Raw genomic sequence first — 27,224 nt, forward strand, 5'->3', positions numbered from 1 at the left:
TGACCGATTTACTCTCTTAGATTAGTCCATTTTGTTGGTTCAGCCAGGTTAGCTCAGTATAGAGCGAACTCTGAAATGACTCAACTGTAAGTTTTAGAAAGTTTAAAGCCTGCACAGTTAGCAAATGTGCATACCAAACATGTTTTTTTCATTATTCTGTAGAGAACACAAAATATGGTAAGACTGGTTCAAAATGCGTTTATAGAAAGTTTAAAGCCTGCACAGTTAGCAAATGTGCATACCAAACATGTTTTTTTCATTATTCTGTAGAGAACACAAAATATGGTAAGACTGGTTCAAAATGCTTTTATAGACAATACAGGAAAATATCGTCCTGATAAGATCACTAGATTAAATCTAAAAGTAATGTCTTTTGGGGTAAACAGTGGCCCTTTGGTTTACCTTTGGCACACAAAGAAATTAGTTGTATCCTTACCAGACAAAATTCTCCAAGCAACCTTGTCAGATGACCATGCCAAGACCTTTAATTTAACAGGATAAAAGAAAGAAATCTATATTTTTAAGCACTCGAGGTCTGTGCCCAGGATAATAGTAGTTTGGGCAAGAGGGCACCTACTTGAATAAGTCAAGGGATATCTCAGTAGATAGCAATTGTATAGTAGGATAGACTTTCAGTTAAACTTTAGTTTCCCGAAATGAAATGACTCAGTAATTAAGGTCAAGAATAGTAGCTGTACCTTTGTTTCACAAGTATGTCTGATTGAATTTATATCTTGGCTGAGTTTTTGAAAATGATCTCGTTCTATGTTCCTAACTGGTCTGGAATGTGCTATGTAGATCAGAGTGGCCTTGAACTTTCAGCGATCTTGCCCCTTTCTCTCAAGTCCTGAGATTTCTTGTGTGTACCACTAAATCAATACTTAGTGACAGATAATGGACTATTGATGACTGTACAGGAAGGGACAGAAAGATAGATGGAGAAATAGATAATTTCCCAAACCCTAGATATGACGTGGCGTATTTATGCCATTGAGTTTAGGGTTAACTCCTTTCTTGAGTAACTGATAGAGTCAGAACCAGTAAACAGTTTGTGAAAATCTCTCTGTAGAAAGAAGAAACATTGTTTCAAAGGGTGATACCAGTCAGGCAGTGGTGGTTTATGCCTTTAACCCCAAAACTTGGGATGCAGAAGTAGGTGGAACTCTGAATTCCAGGCCAGCCTCCTCTACAAAGTGAGTTCCAGGACAGCCATTGCTGCACAGAAAAACCCTGTCTCAACAAAACAAAGAAAAAACAAAAACAAACAAACAAAAACCCTAAAACCAAACAAATAAGCCTCCCCCCTTTTTTTGTTTAATTAAAAGGGGTGGCACAGATCATATTCTGAAGTGCTTTTTGACAGATGTTATTTGGGGACCATGAATACATGGTCACAGTGAGGGACCAAGATGCAATCCTGACCACTTGGAGATTCGTGCATATCTCGGTTTCAAAAACAGCAACCTTCTTCTCCTTATTTTAAGTGTGATTTTAGACAGATTTTGTAACTGAACTTTTTACCACTCATTGTGCTATAGTTGCTTTTCATAGTACAGGGTCTTTGTAAACTGCCTTTGCTTCTTAATCATTTCATATGAAAGAATCTTCAAAAAACATTATTATATACTAGTGTTCCACCCCACTAGAGAGCATGTGTATGTGTGTGTGTGTGTGTGTGTGTGTGTGTGTACACATTCATAGGGTATCATGCTCACAGAGTCCAGGAGAGGTCATTCCATCTACTGGAGTTACAGATAGTGTGTCATTCTAGATATGGGTGCTGGGAACTGAATGTGGCTCCTCTGCAAGAGCAGGGCATGATTTTAACTGGAAAAAAAAAATAAATAAATAAATAAAAAGAAACCTCTCTAGCCCCCTTCTAAGAAGTTTTGCTTCATGCCTTACACCTTAAATGTTCCACATGTTACCATTTCACAACGGTCTTTGGCTGCTTGCTGTTGTTATCATCAATTTGAAACAACTCTCATGCACACATAGGAGAGGGTAGTCAATATGAGAGCAGAGCTGGAGCTTAGAGCTTGAAATTTTGGTGGGAAAGAGGCCTTTATTTTCCTATCTAATCTTTGAGTCAGGACTTGGAGATTGGAAAATGCCAGGGTATAAATACATATTTTCCCTGGAAGATATGCTAAATACTTTCTGAAAAATATGCTAAATGCTTCTATTTTCTAGATAATTTGGAATCCAGAATAACTGGCTCAGAATTAGCTATTCAAACCCGGAACTTAGGGTCTATATCAAGTAGAATTGTCACTTGTCTGCTCAATAAACATTATAGTGTGTAGACTTGTGGACTGGACACCATAGAAATATGCAGTAAGTGTCAGGGCAGGGAGAAAAGATTTGTGAACAGGTTTACAGAAATGTGGCAAGTGCAGTCTTAGCATCCTACTTGATAAAAGAGATCAGCCATGACAGACTGCAGTTACAGTATTCAGAAGATTCTAACTAAGGCTTTGGGATATCCCTTCATTCTGACCTTAAGCTCATTCTATTGATAAGTGATGCCTGAAATCCTACCATTGGTGTTGGGGAATTATTTTATAGCTTTCTGCCAATAGTGGGACTCCTTTAAGCCTCTTGAACTTCAGCCTGTGTCCAGCTTGCTATACTGTAAGGACCAGGAAGGCAGTGGACAGACCCGGACTGTGAACTACACTGTGTTAGAAACAGATCCTCCCAAAAGGGGTCACTATTAGGCTACAGTTTGTAAGAGCAGTGTTTCTTAGATCTTTTTTTCCCTTCTTTCTTTTCTTTCTTTGAAAACAGGTTTTGAAGAGAGGATATTTCAGAGACATATGTAACTCACAGGGGTTCTATGGACCCACATAGACTTCTTGGAGGGATATCCCAGAGAGGAAAGGATATGTGAATGAAACACCTCAGTGGGCAAAACCAACTTATATCGATTTCATGGGTTTCACTAAATCAAGACTTACTTGAGGGGTGAGGCTGTCATTCATACCGAAAGTGTCAGCACACACTAAAGACTGACTATGAAAAGACTTCAGTTCAAATTCTCTTTCATTAATATCAGCTGTATGATTCTTCCTGGTGAGGATAATGAGACAAAGCCTGTGTACCTTGTAGGATTCAACTGAATTTGAAAAGGAAAGTGTTAAGTTCAATAAATGATACATTAAGTCCTGTGGGAATATAACAGGATTATCATCGCTGTTAGCAGCAAGCCATTCACTGAGACTTTTCAATTCATACTTATTCTCCTGCACAAGAAAAGTGAGTAAGATAATTTCTGTCCCAAAAAAGCTAATTACATGAGTATCGTTATATGGACATATGTTCCAAACTAGCACACACACACACACACACACACACACACACCATTCATATAAACCTATTTGAAAGTCTAAATTTAAGCTGAATGGCAAACTTTCAGCAATCATCAGTTAAGTTATGCTGTGCATTTTAATTTCTATAAGAGCCCAAACAAACCTTCTCAAGATGATGACAAAGAAATGCTCAGTCAGAAGTTATTTTAAGACTTCATAAATAACAGATCAACATCAGGAGCTGCCAGCATTATTAACTTAGGCCCTTGGTCAGCACCAGGGAAAATGTACTGGCAGTTGCAAAAAATTGAAAACTAACACTTTGAGTCAAAGGTGGTTTCTGAGAACAACTGAGGTCTTGAGTGGAGGACAGTTTTGTGCTATGTATTTGAGCAAATGACACCCACATGAGCAACAATTTTGTAAATCATTCTTAGATGAAGATTGCAGGGATATAAGGAAATCACCCTAGTCATGACTCAGCCTTGGGTTCTTAGAGTTAGGAAATTCTGAGCTGTCCTCCCCACATGATCAAATCATACTGTATATACTATTTTGAGCTTCAGGAGATAAGAACAAAGCAGGGTGTTCTTGAGTTACTGCATAAGACTGACACTTCTGAGGAGAAAAATTCTCCCTGTTAACTTAGTGCAATGCCCACTTTAACCTCAGTTTTCCTGTGGGTCCTTTTCTCTTTAAGAATATTATTATCCTTATCATGTGACTTATGAATGGGGGAAGCAATGCTGACCTGCTTGATTGAGTCAGTCTCTGTGGTCTCAGTGCTTCCATGCTGATTCCTACTGAGAACTAAAACTACTTTTTGCATTGGTGTATGTATAGGTGTATGCATAGGAGCTCCTCATACTGATATACTTCCTTTGCTGTGCTTTCTTACCAGAAAGCAATGTACTGACATGGGAAGAGCATAGACACATCTTGGACACATCTCAGGCACTGGATCTCCTATACTTCCTCTTCCCAGTGAATATGCTAATAATGTTGTGGTGTTTGCAAAGGGTCCTAACTTTCTAAAACTTTAGGCTCTTTATCTTCAAAGTGGCACCAGTGACACCATTGACATGTTGGAATGAGAGCTGCCTTGTAAAAGGAACACTGTCACTCCTACAGCCCATTCTTCAACTATCCCCAATTGTCCCACACTGCCCTTGTAATTAAGGGCTGGCTAAGCCTTGCATTAATGATTATTCTTTAATTTGTCTTCATTACCAGTAACCCTCTCCCCAGCACTGGTAGCCATGTGTTTTTAAACGAGATCCTCAGCAGTGTTTCCTGTTTCAGGTCTACTCTGATATCATGTTCTGTCCCAGTTTTTTCCCTTTATTTTCTTCATTCATTTACAACATCTGGTCTCTTCCTTTGAGCTTTACTTGTTTTTTCAGAATTCTCTGGTGGTCACCTTAGGCTACCGGGCTCTCCTATGGCCTTGGTGTTTTACAGAAATCAACCACATCATCTTAACTGGATAGTTGTCATCAGTATTATTTTTAATCTTCATTGTTCTTCATATATTCAGGAAGTTCCAGCTTCCCTTTACAACTTAAAATTGCAATTATATTTCCTTTGAAAAGAGTTATTTATGATATTATTGTTAATTAATTTGTGTGTGTGTGTGTGTGTGTGTGTGTGTGTGTTGTACAGTGTGTATTGGGAGGTAAATGCTACATGTATACAGGTGCTATCAGAAGCCAGTAGAGTGTATCCAATTCCTTGGAAAAGACTTATATGTGGTTGTGAGCCACTTGACATGGGTGATAGAAACTGAACTCAATCTATCTGCAAGAAAAGTGTGTGCCCTTAACTGCTAAGCCACCTCTCAAGCTCCTTTATGAAATATCAGAATTAAAAGTGCTAAGTCACAAATAAATCTCCACAAACAGCCTATATTCCTTATGAACAGGGCTATAGTATGTGATTTTTGTATATCCTGGTTAGCAGGAACCGCATAGGTAACATCATGAGAAGGTAGAAAGCACTGCATTTTGAAGATGAAATGTAGGAAATGAAACTAGAAACAGTCTGGGCAGGGCTGTAGAGAATAACAAGAAGGCTCCATTCACATTCAGGAAGCTCCTGCTTAGCTGAAAGCTGAGCTTAAGATCACAGGGTAGGGAACAGCCAGCCTTAGGCTCTGTCACTTACTCTATGTGATCATCGTTACATTTTTGTAGCTTTAAAGTAGAAGCAGCAAAGGTTTGTGGCACATTCTTGAAATCTCAGCATGTAGGAAATAAAGGTAGGGGAACTACAAGTTCAAAACCAGTAGGAAGGACTTAGACTCTGTTCTTTAGAGAATGAAGGGCCAAAGATGGAGCTCTACAGGAGGTACAGCCTAGCTTGCACAGGGCCCTTCCTGGGCTAGGTCCTCCGTACCAGGAAATAAATCAGACCACTAAGCAGGGTAATTATAATTAGAGGTTAGGGAGATTTTAGAGATTAAATGAATGGATGGTATACAAAATAGCCTATGCATTATCATATATATATATATATATATATATATATATATATATATATATATATATATATATATATATATATATATATGATATTGCTTTATCTGGTATTAGGAATATCAACTAGATGTATTTTATCAGTAATTTTGTTACTGCTAATAAATGAAGCAGATATCTGCCAAAGTCTCACAGTATTTGAAAGAAGGGCTTTGAAAGTCTCATCTGGAAGAGGACTGAATTCACCACACTTGGCACAAAGATAGGACTAAAGTAAAATGTCTTCAGGTACAGAGCAATGATGGAAATACTAGGATTAGCTTTTCTATTTTCTAGAAATACAGTATGCTGAGCCACTCCACACTTATTTTATCAAACATGGGACATAGGTTCAGGTGTTTATGTTGTTATAAGATACAGTCATTTGTATGCAAGCTAAGGTTTGACAAGGAGTGATTGGGGAGGTATTCAAATGAGCATTTGATAATTAATTCAGTCCAGATTCCTGTGCTTTCAAATGCATCCAATCTCTGGCTCAGCCATTGGCAAAAGCAGACTGGAACACTATGCCAGCTCCCTTAGATGATTTTAATCAATTATGTAACACTTCCTGGAAGCCATATCCTCCAGACATCACTGCTGTGTACTATGCAAGCATACCCTACATGCATTAGACTGTAACATCTGGATGGGTAACACTGCAGTTAATTATTTAAAGTCATTTTTCTGCCTTCTCATTCCTGGGGTGAGTGGAAATTCCAAGGCAAATCCACAATCAGAGAACACTTACTTGCACTGCAGGGAGCCAGCCACTGGCTTGGTGGAGTGGGTTTTAAGGAGAGATTGGTTCCCAACATTGTGAGTCAGGATATAGTTATGAAAATTTTCACCATATGTTAGGCAATAATTCTTCTTGAGGCTGGTTTCATCTTTATTCTTTCTTATCACTGATTTTTTTTTGGAGAGAGCATATATTTAGCAACAATTTTTAATACAACACAAACTCTCTTCTACTTCTTTGTGAGACTTATATGAAGAATAGCTAATTAGGTAGTTACTAATGACCTGCTTACAAAAAGAATAAAGAAAACAAAATAAACAAAACACTTGTAATGGTGAAAAAGTTACTACTCAGAAAATCTTCCAGGACAGAATGGAAATTAGGAATAGAAATTGAAGCCTAATCTATTCTCTGGAAAATATATTTTCAAAAACAATGGCAGCTTTGCAGTATGACTGGCTTAATTACCAGATTTGCATTCTAGAGTATGTTTGCTACTGTGGTAAGTTTGGAAACTGTACAGTCTCATCTCAAGCAGAATAATCAGTTCCACACTGCATTTCAAGGAGGGTCTGGAAGAAACAAATTATAAGACACTAGTTTCTATCAAGGCTGCATTCATATTATGATTTTCCTTTATGACTGACAATTTAATATATATATCCAATAAAAAAATATCATTTCCACCTTGCACCTCCAACTTTCCTCCTATACCCAAAATGTGTCCCTCTCCAAATTTCATGTGTGTTACCACTGCTGCTCCTCTCCTTTACCCCTCTTCTTTCTTTTCTTATCCTTCTCTTCCTCCTCCTTATAACCAGTCATAGCTTTCCATATGTACATAGGTATGGGCCATCCCCTGAGCATAGAAAACCTATCATTGGGACATATTTGAAAAGGAGTGCTTATTTCTCTCTTTGAGAAGTTGTCAGTTGCCATTAACTCCTTAGTAAGGTGTGTGGTCTGGAGAACATGTCACCTATCTAAGCCAGGAATTTGTCTGCCTTGATTCAGTGCTGGCATGCTGTGTCTATTTATTTCCCAAAGTGAGCCCCCCAAAAAAAACCAAAGAAATGATTGCACTAATGTCCTATTTGGTGAACCAATGAGTTTTTAATGGGGTTACTAATAGAAGTATGGTTGAGTGCGGATGTATTTGGGGGTTATTTTATGGGGTATAAGAATACCTCTACGTCCCTTCCAACCCTTATTCCACCTTAATCTCTCCCAACCCCCCAACACTAGGTGGTAGAGAAAGAAGGTAAGAGCAAAAAGGGGTTATAGACCTTTGTAGCCTACTTCCTGATAATAGCTGAATTGTTTTTTTTTGGGGGGGGCATTCCTTTTTTTTTTAAATCAAACTGTAACAATAGCAACCAGGAGCAACAGGAGGAACAGCAGCTTCTACAGGCCCTCTCCAGGGTCTTCCATTTGTACCCTCTCCAGAGTCCCTAGAATCAAACTATCTGCAATTGTCAAAAATCATGCCCCTGCTAGTGCACAAGGCAAGTCATAATCACCTGCTCTGAAGCAACCTCTTATCCTACACCTGAGATTAAAACAAAAACAATTTCATATAACATAAGTGGGTTTTTAAAGAAACCAATTTTTCACTAAAGGTGAGGGGTTCCTTACAAGAACAGAGATGATATCAGCACAAAGCCTACCTCAACATGGAGAATACTCACAAAAGCTTCCACCCTGTAGCTCTCTGGGTGACTTGCTGACAGAATGTCTTCTCCACAGTCCAGCTGACCAGAGTCTTCCTTGAGCACTTGTCTATCTCTTCTCTAAAGAATCTTCCATGGTTTGACTTTCCCAGAAATTTGACGTGTAGCTTTCCTCCTGATTCTTATGACCCCCCTGATGTGGTCTGGAGGGAATATTTCAATTGTGATAAAAATGCTGTACTATAAGTTCTCTTGCAGGCAACCAGAATGACTATGAATTCATGAGTATCACAGATGTGTCATATGCAGAAGACAGTATCTCACAGTAGTCTTCCTCATCTTCTGGCTCTACTTTGGGTCACTTCCTGAGTTTTAGCTTTTGGGGGAAGTTACAAGATATCTCATTTAAGATGAGCACACTGTCTATCTCAGCATTCTTAAGAAGTGTCCTGACTGTGGTTGAGAGCTAATAAGGTCCATGGTTACAAATGTAAATATTTTATACAGTCTGGCTACAGGACCACTGTTCAAAATAATAATAGCAGCTTCTACTCTAGGGCTTGTAACCTCCCTAGCCATGGACTTTTGACCAGAATTAAAGTACCAGGATTGGAATTTCCTTCTATAGTTGGGCCTCCAGTCTAAATGAGATTGTGTATTTTTCAAACAATGAACAAGTCACATTCTTGTCAGTCCTTCACATTTTCTTCAAGAACCAAGTGGAATTAGCAAATGTCCAGTGAGAACCACAGTGTGCCATTTGACATGCTAAGACCTAACAGACAGGGTCAATTAGATAACAACATCTTTTTCAAGCCTTTTTGTCTAGAAACAACCAATAGTCAAGATAGAATATGTGACAAAGAAAGGTGCAGAACATGTGTTGAAAAGCTTATCCAGGCCAAGAAGAAGAGAGATGAATACCAGGGTTCTGTAAGAGTATCTTTAGTCTCTTTTTAAGGGTAACAAACATTGTGGTCACACATCATAGGATGTTTATATAACCCCTTAGTATACTGTGTATACTGTGTACTTGTTTAAAAAGCCCATTTGTAACCCTGGGTCAAGAAAAACCTTCAGTCCTAAATAGAGAGCTTTTATTCCAGCTTCTGCAGCCTTGGGCACAAAGTGATGAGGGTGCTTCCCAGGGGGTATTTATTTGAAATATAGTTCTCTCTCATGTTCTAACCCAAAGGTGCTTATAAAAGCAATCTCACTGTAGCAGGCAAAAATGGGTCCTCATAAATATCTCACAGGACAATAATGCTTCCTTTCAGTTTGATGTTTACAGACCTCTGCAATAGCTAATAAGAATTTTGCAAGTTTGGTTGTGTCCAAGGAAAAGCTAGCATACACATGCACGCCTGTGCTTGGAACATCTTGCACTTCATGGATTCAGTGAACAAGAGTCCTATATGAAAGTAAATCAAAGCTGATATTCTAAACCTCACCAGTGTGGAACTGGACATGGTGGTATACACCTGGCTATTCCAGTACCCAGGAAGTTGAACCAACAGATTTGAAGCCCCTATGCCAATTTGCATTTCACATGAAGACCCTATCTCAAATATATCAAATCAAGCATAAAATCACCCACCCACCTAACCCACCAACCAATCAACCAAACAACTAACCAATCTTAACAAACAAACACAAATCCCCTATCAATCAGATTTGAATATAGAGAAATGGAGACACAAGACAAAAGGCAAAGCAGAATGGTTTGGAATGAGACATGTTTAGTCCACTGGTTCTCAGTCCTGGAATAGACTCTGTAATGATGTAAACATGAGAATCTAAAGTAAAGCATATAGGGCTAGAGAAGATAAAAAGGTTAAGAACATATACTGAATTTGAATAGGAGCCACATACTATTTCTAGCCTTCATCCATATTGGGTGGCTTACAACTATATAGGGCACCTGACACCCTTCTGACCTCTGTTTATACTTGCATTAACAAGTGCACAACCTTCTCTCCCACATACATGTATACATATGTAAAAATTAAATTGTAAAAACTGAAGTATCTTTTAAAACAAAGCACCCTAGAACACTTTTTAGTAAAATGAACATTTCTAACAAATACAAAGTTTTCTTTCAAGAGTTTCGAAACATATAATGTATTAATACAGTTTTTGTGGCTGAGAAAGGAGATCTATATATTTGAGGCCCTATATAAAGCACGTCCTATCCCTGTCTGGCATTCCTGGGCTTCTGTTGATTCTCTGCAAATGGCTTGAGCTTAATTCTTTAAAAAGACTTAGCAGTTTTGTACTTTCTGCTCCTGACATACAAGAAGAATTTCCCAAGGTACAGTTAAGGCATATAATCCATGCCTAGCTGTAAAGCAATGTGTCTTTTTGTTTATAACCTTTACCCAACATTGGGAGACTAGATATCCCACTCTAAGTGCAGTTCAGTAATGGAGAAAGTAAGGAGGAAGCGTGGACGGCCAGCTCACAAAGAAGCCAGTGTTTTTGGATGGTTAAGTCATTAGTCCAAGAAGCAAATCTAAGATTTCTCATTCTTGTTGTAAAGAGTGGGCAGTAGAACTCAGAGAGGGTTACCTGATGAGGGTTAATATGAAATCAAGGACGCAAAAGAGGGAGACTTAACTCAGACCCTACAGCACCCATCTGTTTAACTCAGAAACTATAGCTTCTCATGTAGCACCCTTCTTCTCTGCTCTTCCAGAGGGACACTGTTCCTCAAAGTTTTCTGGTTTGCCTTCCTAAGTTTCTTTATTTCTAATATTAAAATCTTATACTATCCACACATTCTAGGGAGCCCTGGTTTCAAGTATTAAACACATGGCCACAGTACCATGCTGGGGCTGGGTATATCCATTTGCAGCCTCCAGTGAATATTCATGATTGAATTGTGATGAGCTAGACACTTTTGGAAGGTAAGAATAGAGGGGAAAAAAACTGCTGACACACACCTTGCCAAGGCTGAGGGGCAATGGGAGTCAGATCACTGCACAGGCTGTTGTGTCAGCTACGCTGCATCTTATGCTCATAAGTCAGCAGAGGTTGCTTTGTCATCTAAGTTATTTCTTTTACAAAGTAATTATCATTAATCTTTTTGTGTTAGGCATCTCTTTGATGGTTCTCTATCCCTTCTCAAATATCTCAGAAAATTCTGCTTTGGACACTGGTGGGGGAGACACGTACAGTGCTGCACTGATGGGGGAGACACCAAATATAGTGCTGCATTGATGGCGGAGACACATAGTGTTGAAATTAGAAGTGAAAAGTAAAATGATTTCATAAAGCTCTTATTTCTCCTTTTCTTCTTTTCTACCCTGGTGGCTTTAACTTCACCCATCAAATTACTGGTTTATCCAGCATAGATTTCAAATGCACAGCATCCTATGATCACTATGAGGAAGAGACGTTGGGATATAAGAAAGTTAACTACTGGAAATGAATCTTAAGAATATTTTGTATATGATTCTATATAAAACTGCTGTGTGTAGAGCATTCAGTTCCTATAAATGATTGGAACTTGCTATCTTGTGACTATTGGGGCCATAGTGAGGAATAGGAGAGAGATTTAAGTTGCCCACTTTAAAGTCATCAAGCAAATTATTAAAACAATGGGGCAAATAACAGCAAACTGGACAATTTAGCAAATGTTTCCCTTCTGCCTCTGGGGATTTAACACCTCTTTAAAGGTAGAGTGGCTTCAATTTCTTGGCATTAATGTGTAGATTCTTTTTTAATAAGCTTCTTATTTTAGGCTGGTGGAATTCTTTTCTTTATTTACGTCCTTTTCATAAAGTCAAGCCAATTATGATCTTTGACATGAGATCCAAGGCTTATTTCAGAAATATGAGATAGGATTATTCACAGGCATTTTTCAAAATTTTAATGTGCTTTCTATGAACATTATAAACAATATATGATTTCTGACAGGCCAGGTGACACAGGCCTGTAATCAAACTCTATGTCTCTTCCTCAATTCTACACCTCATTTTAATTAAATATTTTATTACACTTACTTGTTTATTTACTGTGTAGGCACACAGTGTGCATCTGAAGGCCAGAGGCTATTAGTTCTTTTTATTATGTGGTTCATTGGGACTGGTTTCAGATTTATAAGCCTTTCCCATTGGACCATTTACTGGCCCTCTTTACCTTACCTTTAGTGTCTCTTGCTGAACCTGAAACTAATAGATTCAGCTAGACTGATTGACAGTGAATCTCATGGATCACCCTGTCTTCATGTCCCAGCATTAGAGATTTAGGAGTGTACTACCACCTGAGGGAGGTGTTCTTACATGGGTGCTAGGGCTCCAAATGCAGGTCATCAAGCTTGCACAACAAGTACTTTACCCATAAATTTATTTTCGTGTTCCCATGCACAGGGATGGGAAGTGGAGTAAATATCAATGTGTAAAATCCATCTAAATATTGATATGTCATCTGTTTATTTTAGTGGAGAATGAAAGACCAACCAAAAGCTTTATGTGGAAGCTACCATCTCTGGGTCATTAGCCAGTCCAGGGGGATTATACCCTAAATGTTAAGAATCATTATTTCTGAGTGACAATGACTGAGACTTAGGTGGAAAAATATGTCATAGGCCTATGTCAGCCTAGCCAGCCGGTCCGGCTTCTCTTATAAAGACAAGGTCCTTTATGCCTGGGAGCTAGAATGGAAACCAGAATAAATCAGACTCAGTCTCATTCACCAGCCTGATCGTTTTAATTGTTAAAATAGAAGTTTAATTTGTCATGCTTGGATAAAAATCCAATTCTGAGGAAGCCTATGTATCAAGTGATCAATGAAGGACAGGAAAGAATAGTTAATTTGTAGATGATACTGAATCCTGATGTGAGTCAGAACAACTTGGGAATTGAAGGGTAGGCTGAACCAAAGCTTTCCCTGTGGCCTTGATGTGTGTAGAATGAACATAGCTCTTTCTCTAAAACAGGAACATTCTTGGCAGAGCCAGTAACCTGGAATGAGGGCCTTGGGATCTTCTCCCTGAGGCCTTGATACATGGAGAAGGAAAATCGCTCCTCTAAAAATAGGGACATGCTTGGCAGAATGAGTAATGACCCATGACAAGGGTCATGTGGAAGCTCTGGTTTCAGATCCTGAGCGCCCAACCCTTTCTCCCATACAGAGCTATGGTTATCAGTCCAAGGCCACTATATACTTAGTCTGTATTATTCTTGTGATTGCCTGTGATCCCATTATGCAACATTGCCCAATAAGCTTCCAGCTGACTTAGTTTTATTTCTCTCCTAAAACCCGCAAATAAGATGCTGTTCTTCATAATAAACTTGCTAGGCATAAGACATTGATTTATGCAAGAACTCTTAACTCCAGATTTATGTCTTCTTTATTTTTCCATCTCCTGGACCTCCCCCTTAGGATCTTGTCACCAAAGAATAACCTGCTGGTCAAGGTCAAGTACATACATTTCAAATTTTTGTTGTTTGAGAATTTCATATATGCATTTAATGTGTTTTGATTAAGTCCATTCCCCATTTCTTCCCCTTCAATTTCCCCCGTCTCCACCACTTTCCTTCCCAAATTCACATGCTTTGTTTTTTAGCCCATCCCCCTCTAGGTCTATTTAGTGTTGCTTGTTTGTAAATGATATAGAGCCATTTTCTGGAACACAAGTAGCTTTACCAGTGTCCTATCATTGAACAATTTTAGCCTTCTTCCAGAAGCCATCAGTTGCTATTAGCTCTCCAGCTATGAGTGGGTCTTCATGTACCCCTCCCAGAATGATTCATGCTTCTATTTGACTGGCCTGAACTTGACCAGCTCCCGTGTTCACAGTCACAGCCATTGTGAGTTCATGAATGCTGTACATTCTTATTTATTGGGTTAGTTCTCTTAAAGCTGAGCTACGGAAGGCTCCTGGGAGTAGGATCTTACATTTAACTTTCATTATGAGATTTCTATTTATTATTCTCATTCAACAGGTGTGGGTACTGGCATTAAAAAATGGACACACCAAGAACTGTCAATCGGCCACAGAAATAATCAGTGACAGATACAGGATTCCCTAGGGTGGGTCTGTCCTCAGAGCAAAGTTCATCTTCTATATATAGTGCTACATCTACTTGCATATCAACTGCAGATATTGAAGAGAGAGGCAGTCAGTTTTTTGTACTTTGCTAAGGACATTAAGGAACTCTGGTGCTCTCCCAACATCTGAAGGCATGGGCTGCAGTCATCTCAACCAGGAGAAAACTAAGGAAAGTGTGAGGACTACCCTTAAGCTTACTGTGAAGCGAATAGAGTGCATTAGAAATTTGGGCTTTGAAATATAACCAGATAACCACCCTTGTAGTCTCATTATGTTGTCTAACATTAAAAATATCTATAATAAAGTATTGTTGGAAGATAGGAGTATGTCCAAAACATAACGTAATGTAACAGTGAACTTCCAAATGTGTGGGGCCATTATTGGCTTCCTAATTGTATCATGTATGTAGCTAATGATGCACAAAGAGGGCATCAGACAATGAGCAGAGGATACTATGGACTAGATGAGACCAGTAATTTCTAGAAACCACAATTCTACTAAATTTTAAAGAAATGAAAAAATGTAATACTCATTTATAGTTTTACAATGTGTGTGTGTGTGTGTGTGTGTGTGTGTGTGTGTGTGTGTTTGTGTTTGTGGTCAGCATGAGAGTAGCTTAATGCATAATTATTTAATGAAAGAAAAACACATACATTGCATTTGAAGTACATAATCTTAAAGCAATTGTTATAAAAACAAATTTTTGTTAAAATTTTGCTGCAGTGTTCTTTCTCTTTTTAATGTTTTCCTGGACCCTGATAACATTATCACACTCAGGTATCTACCCGTGAATTATCACTGGAGCAGATAGCTTTCAAGCTTTATTTTACCTTAAGGTTTTAAAATACTAAGCTGTGTGTGCAGCTAATCTAACTATCTCCTGATGGTGGCACTGGTCTAAATTGTTACAGGCAACTATGTTTCCACATGGGTTCCTGGGACTGCTTCCTAAGCCTCCCTTTTTTCTTCCCTTAATTATTTCTACTATAGCCACAAGTTGCTAATGAGATCAGGTCATACCTAACTCATCTCATCAAATTAAATCACTCCGATGAGAAAGACTATATTTAGTTCTGGTCCCGCAGCAGTTTGTCCCAGCAACTATCTTATTTGAACCTGAGGTTAAGCTTTAGGATGATGGAATAAAACCCTAGGGGGTCTCTAGAAGTCTAAGGGCATCTCAGCATTTTAGTATGGGTTCACCATTTCAAAAATATGCAGACAGAAGCCATTCTATTGGTTTTCAAAGAGCATAGTATCTCCACGTCTGAAAAGGACAAATTTGTTCATGCCACTTTTGTTTGGACCACTTGTGCTTTGAAATTCTATCCCAGGTAGACGAAGGGGGGGGGGGGGGAAACTAAATGGATGAATGTAGACATGTTTAAAGCAACTCCTAATTAAATGTATTTATTCTTTAGAATTAAGTACATAAATCCTAGAACAGCTAATTGCCTGTTTTAAAATTTTCAGAAACAGCCTGGTTCTGCTTCTGTTTTTGAATCTCAGGACAAGACTATTCAGAGTTCTGAAACTCACTCACAATGTCTTAAAAATGTTCCTAAAGGAATAAAAAGATGTCTCAATAGTCAAATGCCCTTGGTGCTCTTCCAGAAGAGATCCGTACTTAGATCCTAGCACCTATGTTGGGTGTCTTATAACTCCCTATAGTTAATTTCTAGGGGAATCTTTTGGCCTCTTTGGGCACCTGCAGGTGCATAGGCTCATATGCACAGACACAAAAAGTAAATTAAAAAAATTTAAAGATGTTTTAAAGTTCTTGAGACTTCCGAAAGTAATTGATAGGGAAAGTGAATGTGAAGGCACTGAAAATCTTTTACTGAAGTCTGGTTGTGTCAGTTGCTGTTTGTGTAATTTGAAAATGATTGAAACTTTCTGAGAGTTGCATTTATCATTTGTAAAGTGCACATGACTTCTGAAAGGGCTGCTCAGAAAAGTGGTTGGTATGGCTTGTAGAGTATGTTTAAAGCACTCAGCCTAGACCTAAACGCATTGTATGCAATCCATAAAAGTTTGTTTGTATGACCCCATCTTAACATTTCATCGGAAAGCTTAGACACTTACATGTTAATAGTGAGTGTCCCACTATAGCAGAGAAACCAAACAAGCAGATTAGAAAACTAAAAAAATGCCCAATGGTAGAGGAATATAAGCATATATGTGCACAAACAAATATATGTATAGGTACACAAATATATAAAATCTGTCAATATTGATAATTTGTTATAATCCTCTACTATGTGTATCTTTTTAAAATTTGTCATTTTATTTATTTATATTCCAAATGTTATCCCCCTTCCTGGGTTCCCCTCCGAAAACTCCCTATCTCATATCTCCTCCCACTGCTTCTATGAGGGTGCTCCCTCACCCACCCACACACTCGCCCCTTTGCCCCCTAGCATTCCCCTACTGTGGTGCATTGAGCCTTCACAGGACCAAGGGCCTCCCCTCCCACTGATGCCAGATAAGTCTATCCTCTGCTACATAAGCAGCTGGAGCCCTGGGTCCATCCATGTGTATGTACTCTTTGGTTGGTGATTTAGTCCTTGGGAGCTCTGGGGATCTGGTTGGTTGATATTGCTGTTCTTCCTATGAGGTTGCAAACCCCTTCAGCTTCTTCAGTCTTTCCTCTAATCCCTGTGCTCAGTTCAGTGGTTGGCTGCATGCATCTTCATCTGTATTGGTCAGGCTCTGACAGAGCCTCTCAGGAGACAGCTATATCATGCTCCTTTCAATAAGCAATTCTTGGCATCAGGAATAGTGTCTGGATTTGGTGTCTGTATATGTAATGGATCCTCAGGTGAGGCATTCTCTGGATAGCCTTTCCTTCAGTCTCTGATCCACTCTTTGTCCCTATATTTCCTTTAGACAGGAGCAACTCTTGGTTAAAACTTTTGAGATGGGTGGTGGCTTCTTCCCTCAAATGGGGTCTGTGCCTAACCTCTGGATGTGGTCTCTGTAGGTTTTCTCTCCCCCTTTTGGGGTGTTTCAGCTAATGTCATCCCTGTTGGGTTCTGGGAGCCTCTTGCTTTACTGGCATCTTGGGGCATTATGCATATACATCCATGTATCTCATAGATATACATGTGTTTATTGTATACATTTCTATACATTTATGTAGAAGCAGAATAATGAACCAATTTTGTTAATCTCACTCACCATTAGCTACTTAAGCCCCAGTATTTTATTCAAAACTGTTCACTTCTTCTGACTGGTTGATATAGTTCTTGTCCAGGTTTAGGTTTTATTACCAGATAACTTTTCATTTGTCCCTGTAACTGTTTCTAGATACCCTGGCCAAGGTCTTCCTCAGGAGTATATCACCCTCGAGGTCGTGTCTGCCCATATGAACTCCAACACCCCTCTCACATTGACTCACCATATCCCTGCTCTACTCAACAGCCTAACGTGAATGTCTAACCCTAGGATGTCCCTGTTTAAAGTTTATCAGTGAAATCCCATTGCCTGTATTTGCTCTTGTGCCATGTTTCATGTTCACCTAACTTATTTTCATCCCATGCTTCAGTTCTCCCTCACTGATTGGACCAGTGTGTAGATAGCAGATCCTTGAAAATGATATCAAAATGAACATGTGACTAAGGAGTAATAAATGGGCAACCTAACAAGTTTTACCCCTCCTCCCCTTTCAATTCCTTTTGAGCTGGAAGCTGCTTGTGGTCTGGTGGAAATCAATGCAATGCAAAATCAATATTCCAAGCTTCCCTCACCACAGTTGCATTTCTCCTACAGATATATAATATCTTCTAGACTGTTCATCTCCCCTAGAACAGAAACAATTGCAATAGCTGGTTGGTCAGTACTATTTTTTAAGACAAATAATTTTTATGAGATAACTATGTTTACCCTTATTTATATGTATATGTCTGAGTATAGGTGTTTATAGAAGCGAGAACAAGATGTTGAATCAGCTGCAACTGGAGTTCTAAGCATGTGTCAACCGCCCAGTGTGGATCCTGGGAATCAAATTTGGATACTGTGGGAAAGCCATAAGTGTTCTTTACCAGTGATCCATTGCTCCAGTCCCTGTAATAAAATGGCATTCGAGAGCCTGTACAATATGGCTATAGGCACTTCATAGACATGTGGCTATAGAGTATTCCATTCTATAGAAATTTTGAGATAAAATAGATAACTTCCTATTATCAAGATCCCAGTTCACCTCCTATTATCCATCATTCATATAATTAAAGTATACTTATTTGATATATTTGGGAACAGAAATCTTCTAGAATTAAGAATTTTTTGGGGGACTTAAGGCTCTTGGCAAACACTGCCAAGCACTTTTCTTCAGAATAGTGTCTCGTAGAAAATTAAGATAATATCCTCTTTGAAACATTTTAAGGATGGATTTTTACATGGTGTAAGATCTGACTGTGATGGTTTTTAGTTCCATGGTAATCCTAATGATAACTTTGGTCTCATGGTGCCTTGGAAGTCTGTGCTGAGTTGTGTGGTCTAACATCATTTGCTCAGTGCCCCTCTTATTCTTTTACCACACAATGGTTATTCCTAATCTTATCTCTGGATTAAAGACTTCGTAAATGTGTTTCTTCTATTTGAAAAAAAATTACTTTCTATAAGAAGAGATTATTCTTACTATTTGTAAATATTTATCCTAGAAGTCAGACCCCATCACCTTTGAGGTATATACAAGGAAGTTTCCAGAGCACAAATCAGTGTTTTCTTTCAAATAAAGTCATTTGAAGTTTTGTTTACCATTAAAACAATTGTTTAGAGTGAGTTAGAAAATAAAGACACTAATTAAAACACTTTTCCTTATAAAACTACAACCCACTCTTTTTTATGTACACATCACATACTTATTTATTTATTGTTTTTAAACAACTTTATTTTAAAAAAGCAAAGATAAATGTACAAATATTAAGCATTTTTGCATAAAAGTATATGAATACATTTTTGTCAGTGCTTGGCCTTTTTTTTTTTTTTTTTGTTTCAAAGGTTTGTTTGATAGTGTTCAGTAAGGTCTTACTAGTTACAATGAGAATAAAGTACACTATCATGTCATCTGTAAATAGTGATGTTTTTACTTCTTCCTTTCCAATTTGTATCCCTTTGATTTCCTTTTGCTGTCTAATTGCTCCGGCCAGGACTTCCACTATTATGTTGAATACGTAGAGAGAAGGTGGGCAGCCATGTTGAGTCCCTGATTTTAGTGGGATTGCTTCAAGTTTCCCACTGTTAAGTTTGATGTTGGAGCATCTCTGGGGTAAATGCCCAAAAGTGGAATAACTGGTTCTTCAGGTAGAACTATGTCCATTTTTCTGAAAAACTGCCAGACTGATTTCTAGAGTGGTTGTATCAGTTTACAATCCCACCAGCAGTGGAGAAGTGTTCCTCTTTCTCCTCGACAGAATCTATTGTCATCTGAGTTTTGGATCTTGGCCAATCTGACTGGTATGAGGTGGAATCTCAGGGTTGTTTTGATTTGCATTTCCCTGATGGCTAAGGATGTCCAGCACTTCCTTAGATGTTTCTTAGCCATTCCATATTCATCAATTGAGAACTTTTTGTTTAAGTCTGTACCCCATTGTTTAATAGGGTTGTTTAATTCCCTGGTGTCTAGCTTTTTGAGTTCTTTGTATACCTTGGATATTAGGCCTCTATGATGTGGGGTTGGTAAAGATCATTTCCCACTCTGTTGGCTGCCGTTTTGTTTTCTTGACAGTGTCTTTAACCTTACAGAAACTTTACAATCTCATTAAGTCCCATTTGTCAACCTTTGACCTTAGAGCTCGAGTCATTGGTGTTCTGTCCAGAAAATTTTCTCCTGTGCCTATGAGTTCTAAGGTTTTCCCTACTTTCCCATCTAATAGTTTCAGTGCACCTGGTTTAATGTGGATATCTTTGATCCACTTACACTTGAGCTTTGTACAAGGAGATAAGAAAGGGTCTATTTTCATTCTTCTGCATGCTGAGAGACACTCCAACACACAACAAAGACACATGCACCACAATGTTCATAGCAGCCTTATTTATAATAGCCAGAAGCTGGAGAGAACCCAGATGTCCTTCAGTAGATGAATGGATACAAAAATTGTGGTACATTTACACAATGGAGTACTACTCAGCTATTAGAAACAATGTCTTTATGAAATTCTTTAAAAAATGGATGCGGGCTTCAGGACGCAGAGCAGAGCCTGGCCCATCTGCCACCTGGAACGGCGGCTCGTAGAGGCTGAGCAACTGGTGGGTGGGAGACCTGGGCTACCAGGGAGCAGAGAGATCTCTGAGGAGTTCACACGGAAAGTGCACCCCATGCCTTGCCCTTCCCTGCCCTGCCTGATCCAGCAACCAGGAACAGAACTTTGGAACTTCTGTTCCCACCCGGCAACTCTGAGGCATAGAGCAGGGCTCGGCCCATCTGCCACCTGGACCAGTGCAGATCGAGGGACACAGACCAGATACAAGGGAAAGGCAAGAACATATCACTGACAACAAAATGGCAAGAGGAAAGCGAAAGAGTATATCCCAAGGAAACCAAGACAACCTGGCAACACCAGAACCCAGCTCTCCCATAAGAGCAAACATCGGAATTCCAAACACTCCAGAAAAGGAAGACACAGACCTGAAATCATACCTCAAAATACTGATAGAGATAATTAAACAAGAACGGGAGGAAAAGCAAAAAGATTCAGAAGCTTTTAAAGAGGAAACAAAAAAAAAAAAACTCAAAGAACTACAGGAAAACACAACCAAAGAGATGAAGGAATGGAAGAGAGAGTTTGAAATGGAAATTGACACAATAAAGAAAACACTAAAAGAGATAACCCTAGAGGTAGAACACCTAAAAAAGAAATCAAAAGTCACAGAAGCAAGCATTTCCAATAGATTACAAGAGATGGAAGAGAGAATCTTGGGGGCAGAAGACAACATTGTAAACATAGAAAAAAAGCCAGAGAAGATGCAAAAAACAAAAAGCTCCTAACCCAAAATGTCCAGGAAATCCAGGAAACAATGAGAAGACCGAACCTAAGGATAATAGGAATAGAAGAGGGAGAAGAGTATCAACTAAGAAGCACAGTAAATATCTTCAACAAAATCGTAGAAGAAATCTTCCCTACACTCAAGAATGAGATGACCACGAGCATAAAAGAAGCCTTGAGAACTCCAAATAGGTTGGACCAGAAAAGAAATACCTCCCGACACATAATAGTAAAAACATCAAGTGCCCAAAGCAAAGAAAGAATACTAAAAGCAGTAAGGGAAAAAGGTCAGGTAATATATAAAGGCAGGCCAATCAGACTCAAAACCGATTTCTCAACAGAGACTATGAAAGCTAGAAGAGCCTGTACAGACATCATGCACACCCTAAGAGAACACAAGTGCCAGCCGAAGCTGCTATACCCAGCAAAATTATCAATCACCATTGATGGAGAGATGAAGATATTTCAAGACAAATCAAAATTTACACAATATCTGACCACAAACCCAGCACTACAACGAATTATTGGTGGAAAACCCAATACAATGAGGGAAAATAAAGCCTAGTAAAAACAAGAAAACTTCTAAACAAGAAAACTAAAAGAAGAAAAAGACTCAGACACAACTCAACCCACAAAAGCAATAATGGCAGGAAACAGAAAATACTATTCCTTGGTATCTATTAACATAAATGGACTCAACTCCCCAATAAAGAGACATAGACTATCAGACTGGATACATAAACAAAATCCAGCCTTTTGCTGCATACAGGAAACTCATCTCAGAGACAAAGACCAACACTATCTCAGAGTAAAAGGGTGGGAAAAAAAACTTCCAAGCAAACAGCTCCAAGAAGCAAGCTGGAGTGGCTATTCTAATATCGAATAAAGTAAATTTCCAACCAAAATTTATCAAAAAAGATAAGGAAGGACACTTTTTACTCATTACCGGGGAAATCTGTCAGGAGGAACTCTCAATCCTTAACATATATGCTCCAAATACAAAAGCACCCACATTCATTAAAAAAAACCCTACTAAAGCTCAAAAAATACATTTCACCCCACACAATGATAGTGGGAGACTTTAATACCCCACTCTCACCAATGGACAGATCATGGAAACAGAAACTGAACAAGGACACTGCAAAACTAGCAGAGACTTTGAACCAACTAGAATTAATAGATATATACAGAACATATTATCCTAAAGTAAAAGAATACATCTTCATCTCACCACCCCATGGCACCTTCTCGAAAATTGACCACATAATTGGACACAGAGCGAGCCTCAATCGATATAAGAAGATTGAAATACTCCCATGCATCAACTCAGATCACCATGGTCTACGGCTGGTCTTTAACAACAACAAAGACAACAAAAAGCCCACATACACATGGAAACTAAACAACGCTCTGTTAAACAATAGCAGGGTCAAAGAAGAAATAAAGAAAGAAATTAAGGATTTTCTAGAATTCAACGGAAACGAAAACACAACATACCTAAACCTATGGGATGTAATGAAAGCAGTACTGAGAGGAAAACTCATAGCCCTAAGTGCTTCCAAAAAGAAACTGGAGAGAGCTCACATCAGCAACCTGACAGCACAGCTAAAAGCCATAGAACAAAAGAAAGCAGATATACCCAAAAAGAGTAGACGTCAAGAAATAATCAAAATTAGGGCAGAAATAGACCAAATAGAATCACAAAGAACCATTGAAAAAATCAACAAAACCAAGAGTTGGTTCTTTGAGAAAATCAACAAGATTGATAAACCCCTAGCCAGAATAACTAGAGGGCAAAGAGAGAGTATACAAATTAACAAAATCAGGAAGGAAAGTGAGGACATAACAACTGGAACTGAGGAAATTCAAGAAATCATCAGATCCTACTACAAAAACTTATACTCCACAAAATTGGAAAATCTGGAGGAAATGGACAAATTCCTAGACAGATACAAGATCCTAAAATTAAACCAGGACCAACTAAACCATCTAAATAACTCTATAACACCTAAAGAAATAGAAGAAGTCATCAAAACCCTCCCAAAAAAAAGCCCAGGTCCAGACAGGTTCAGTGCAGAATTTTATCAGACATTTATTGGGGATATAACACCAATACTCTCCAAACTATTCCAAAAGATAGAATCAGATGGAATACTACCTAACTCACTTTTTGAGGCTACAATAACCCTCGGACCTAAACCACACAAAGACCCTACAAGGAAAGCGAACTTCATACCAATATCACTTATGAACATTGGACGCAAAAATACTCAACAAAATCCTTGCAAACCGAATCCAAGAACACATCAAAACGAGCATTCATCATGACCAAGTAGGCTTCATCCCTGGGATGCAGGGATAGTTTAATATAAGGGAATCCATCAATGTAATCCACCATATAAACAAACTCAAAGATCAAAATCACATGGTCATCTCACTAGATGCTGGGAAAGCATTTGACAAAATCCATCACCCCTTCATGTTAAAAGTCCTGGAAAGAACAGGAAACCAAGTTCCATACTTAAACATAATAAAAGCAATATACAGCAAACCAACAGCCAACATAAAACTTAATAGCGAGAAACTTGAAGCAATCCCACTAAAATCAGGGACTCAACAAGGCTGCCCACTCTCCCCCTACCTATTCAACATAGTACTGGAAGCCCTGGCTGGAGCAATTAGACAGCAAAAGGAGATCAAGGGGATACAAATCGGAAAGGAAGAGATAAAAACATCACTCTTTGCCAATGACATGATAGTGTACTTGTGTGACCCCAAAAATTCCACCAGAGAACTCCTACACCTGATAAACAAGTTCAGCAAAGTGGCTGGATACAAAATTAACTCAAACAAATCAGTAGCCTTTCTATACTCAAAGGACAAACATGTGGAGAACGAAATAAGGGAAAAGGTACCCTTCACAATCGTCACAAAAACTATGAAATACCTTGGTGTGACTCTAACTAAGCAAGTGAAGGACCTGTATGACAAGAACTTCAAACCTCTAAAGAAGGAAATTGAGGAGGATCTCAAAAAATGGAAAGATCTCCCATGCTCATGGTTTGGAAAGATCAACATCTTAAAAATGTCCATCCTACCAAAAGCAATCTACAGATTCAATGCAATCCCCATCAAAATTCCAACCCAGTTTCTCAAGGAATTGTAAAGATCAATGTGCAATTTCATATGGAATAACAAAAGACCTAGAATAGCGAAATCCATCCTCAACAACAAGAAAACATCTGCGGGAATCACTATCCCTGACCTCAAGCTATATTACAAGGCAATTGTGCTGAAAACTGCATGGTACTGGTACAGATATAGGCCTGTGGATCAATGGAATAGAATAGAAGATCCAGAAATGAGTCCTCATGTATATGGTCACCTGATTTTTGACAAAGGAGCAGTAAACATTCAATGGAAAAAGGACAGCCTATTCAACAAATGGTGCTGGTCCAACTGGCACTCAGCATGCAAAAGAATGAAAATAGACCCTTTCTTATCTCCTTGTACAAAGCTCAAGTGTAAGTGGATCAAAGATCTCCACATTAAACCAGATACACTGAAATTATTAGATTAGAAAGTAGGGAAAACCTTAGAACACATAGGCACAGGAGAAAATTTCCTGAACAAAACACCAATGGCTCAAGCTCTAAGGTCAAAGATTAACAAATGGGACTTAATGAGATTGCAAAGTTTCTGTAAGACTAAGGACATCGTCAAGAAAACAAAACGGCAACCAACAGAATGGGAAAAGATCTTTACCAACACCACATCAGATAGAGGCCTAATATCCAAGGTATACAAGGAACTCCAAAAGATAGACACCAGAGAATCAAATAACCCTATTTAAAAAATGGGATACTGAGCTAAACAAAATGTTCTCAGTGGAGGAACAGCAAATGGCCAAGAAACATCTGAGGAAGTGCTGGACATCCTTAGCCATCAGGGAAATGCAAATCAAAACAACCCTGAGATTCCACCTCACACCAGTCAGATTGGCCAAGATCCAAAACTCAGATGACAGCAGATGCTGGCGAGGCTGCGGAGAAAGAGGAACACTTCTCCACTGTTGGTGGGGTTGCAAACTAATACAACCACTCTGGAAATCAGTCTGGCGATACCTCAGAAAATTGGATATAGTACTACCTGAAGACCCAGCTATTCCACTTCTGGGCATATACCCCAGAGACACTTTAATACACAACAAAGATATATGCACCACAATGTTCATAGCAGCTCTATTTATAATAGCCAGAAGCTGGAAAGAACCCAGATGTCCTTCAGAAGATGAATGGATACAAAAATTGTGGTACATTTACACAGTGGAATACTACTCAGCCACCAGAAACAATGACTTAACCAAATTCTTAAGAAAATGGCTGCATCTAGAGAATATCATCCTGAGTGAGATAACCCAGTCACAAAAGAACAGACATAATATTCAGTCACTGATAGTGGGATGCTAACCCCAGAGGCCTGCACTCCCCCAGAAAGAACTCACAGACTGTATGAAGTCCAAGAAATAAAGAAAACAACACAAAGACATATATACAAAACAAGAAGACTTTGACTATTTCCATGTTGCGTTTTGTTTTGCATGTACTTTACGCTTATTGTAACTATTAGGTTTTCAATGCATACTGTCAAGCCTTTGAAAAAATCAAATATTGACTAAAAAATATTTTCATATAGTTTTATGTAAAAATTATTTTAAAATCTGAAAAAAAGTACTGACAAAAATGTATAATTTTAAGCAAAAAATGTTTAAAATCTGTATATTTATCTTTGTTTTGTAAAATAAACTTGTTTAAAAAAATGGATGCATCTAGAGAATGTCATCCTGAGTGAGATAACCCGGTCACAAAATAACAGACATAATATGCAGTCACTGATAATGGGATACTAACCCCAGAATGCTCTAAACACCACAAAAAACAACCCACAGACTGTGTGAAGTTCAATAAAAAAAGAATATATTTTAATTAAAATAGAAATGTATCATTCCTCCCTACAGCCCCTACTTATATCTTTCCTATCCCCTCAAATTAATAGCCTCTTTTCCTATATTGTTGTTACATATATATACATGTGTATGTATATGTTCCCACAAATACTTAATTACAACCTTAAAAATGTATTCTTATACTTTTATGTAAAAATACTAAAAATTTGTACATTTATCTTTGTTTTTTAAAATAAAGTAAAAAAAAAGTTTGATGTTGGTTTGCTGTATATTGATTTTATTATTTTTAGGTATGAGCCTTGTATTCCTGTTCTTTCCAAGACTTTTAACCTGAAGGGGTGTTGAATTTTGTCAAATGCTTTCTCAAAATCTAGTGAGATGACCATATGTTTTTTTTTTTTCTTTGAGTTTGTTTATATGGTGGATTACATTGATGGATTTCCATATATTAAATCATCCCTGCATCCCAGGGATGAAGCCTACTTGATCAGGGATCCTTTTGATATATTCTTGGATTCGGTTTGCAAAGATTTTGAGTATTTTTGCATCAATGTTCATAAGTTATACTGGTCTGAAGGTCTCTTTCCTTGTAGGGTCTTTGTGTGCTTTAGGCAAGAGGGTTATTATAGCCTCAAAAAATGAGTTGGGTAGAGTTCCATCTGATTCTATTTTGTGGAATAGTTTGGAGACTATTGGTGTTAGGTCGTCAATAAACGTTTGATAAAATTCTGCACTGAACCCATCTGGACCTGGGCTTTTTTTGGTTGGGAGGCTTTTGATGACTGCTTCTATTTCTTTAGCTGTTATGGGATTATTTAGATGGTTTACCTGGTCCTGGTTTAACTTTAGTATTTAGTATCTGTCTAGGAATTCATCCATTTCCTCCAGATTTTCCAGTTTTGTTGAGTATAGGCTTTTGTAGTAGGATCTGATGATTTCTTGAATTTCTTCAGTTTCAGTCGTTATTTCTCCATTTTCCTT

This window comes from Micromys minutus, assembly GCF_963924665.1.
Source record: "Micromys minutus genome assembly, chromosome: 32".
NCBI lineage: Eukaryota > Metazoa > Chordata > Mammalia > Rodentia > Muridae > Micromys > Micromys minutus.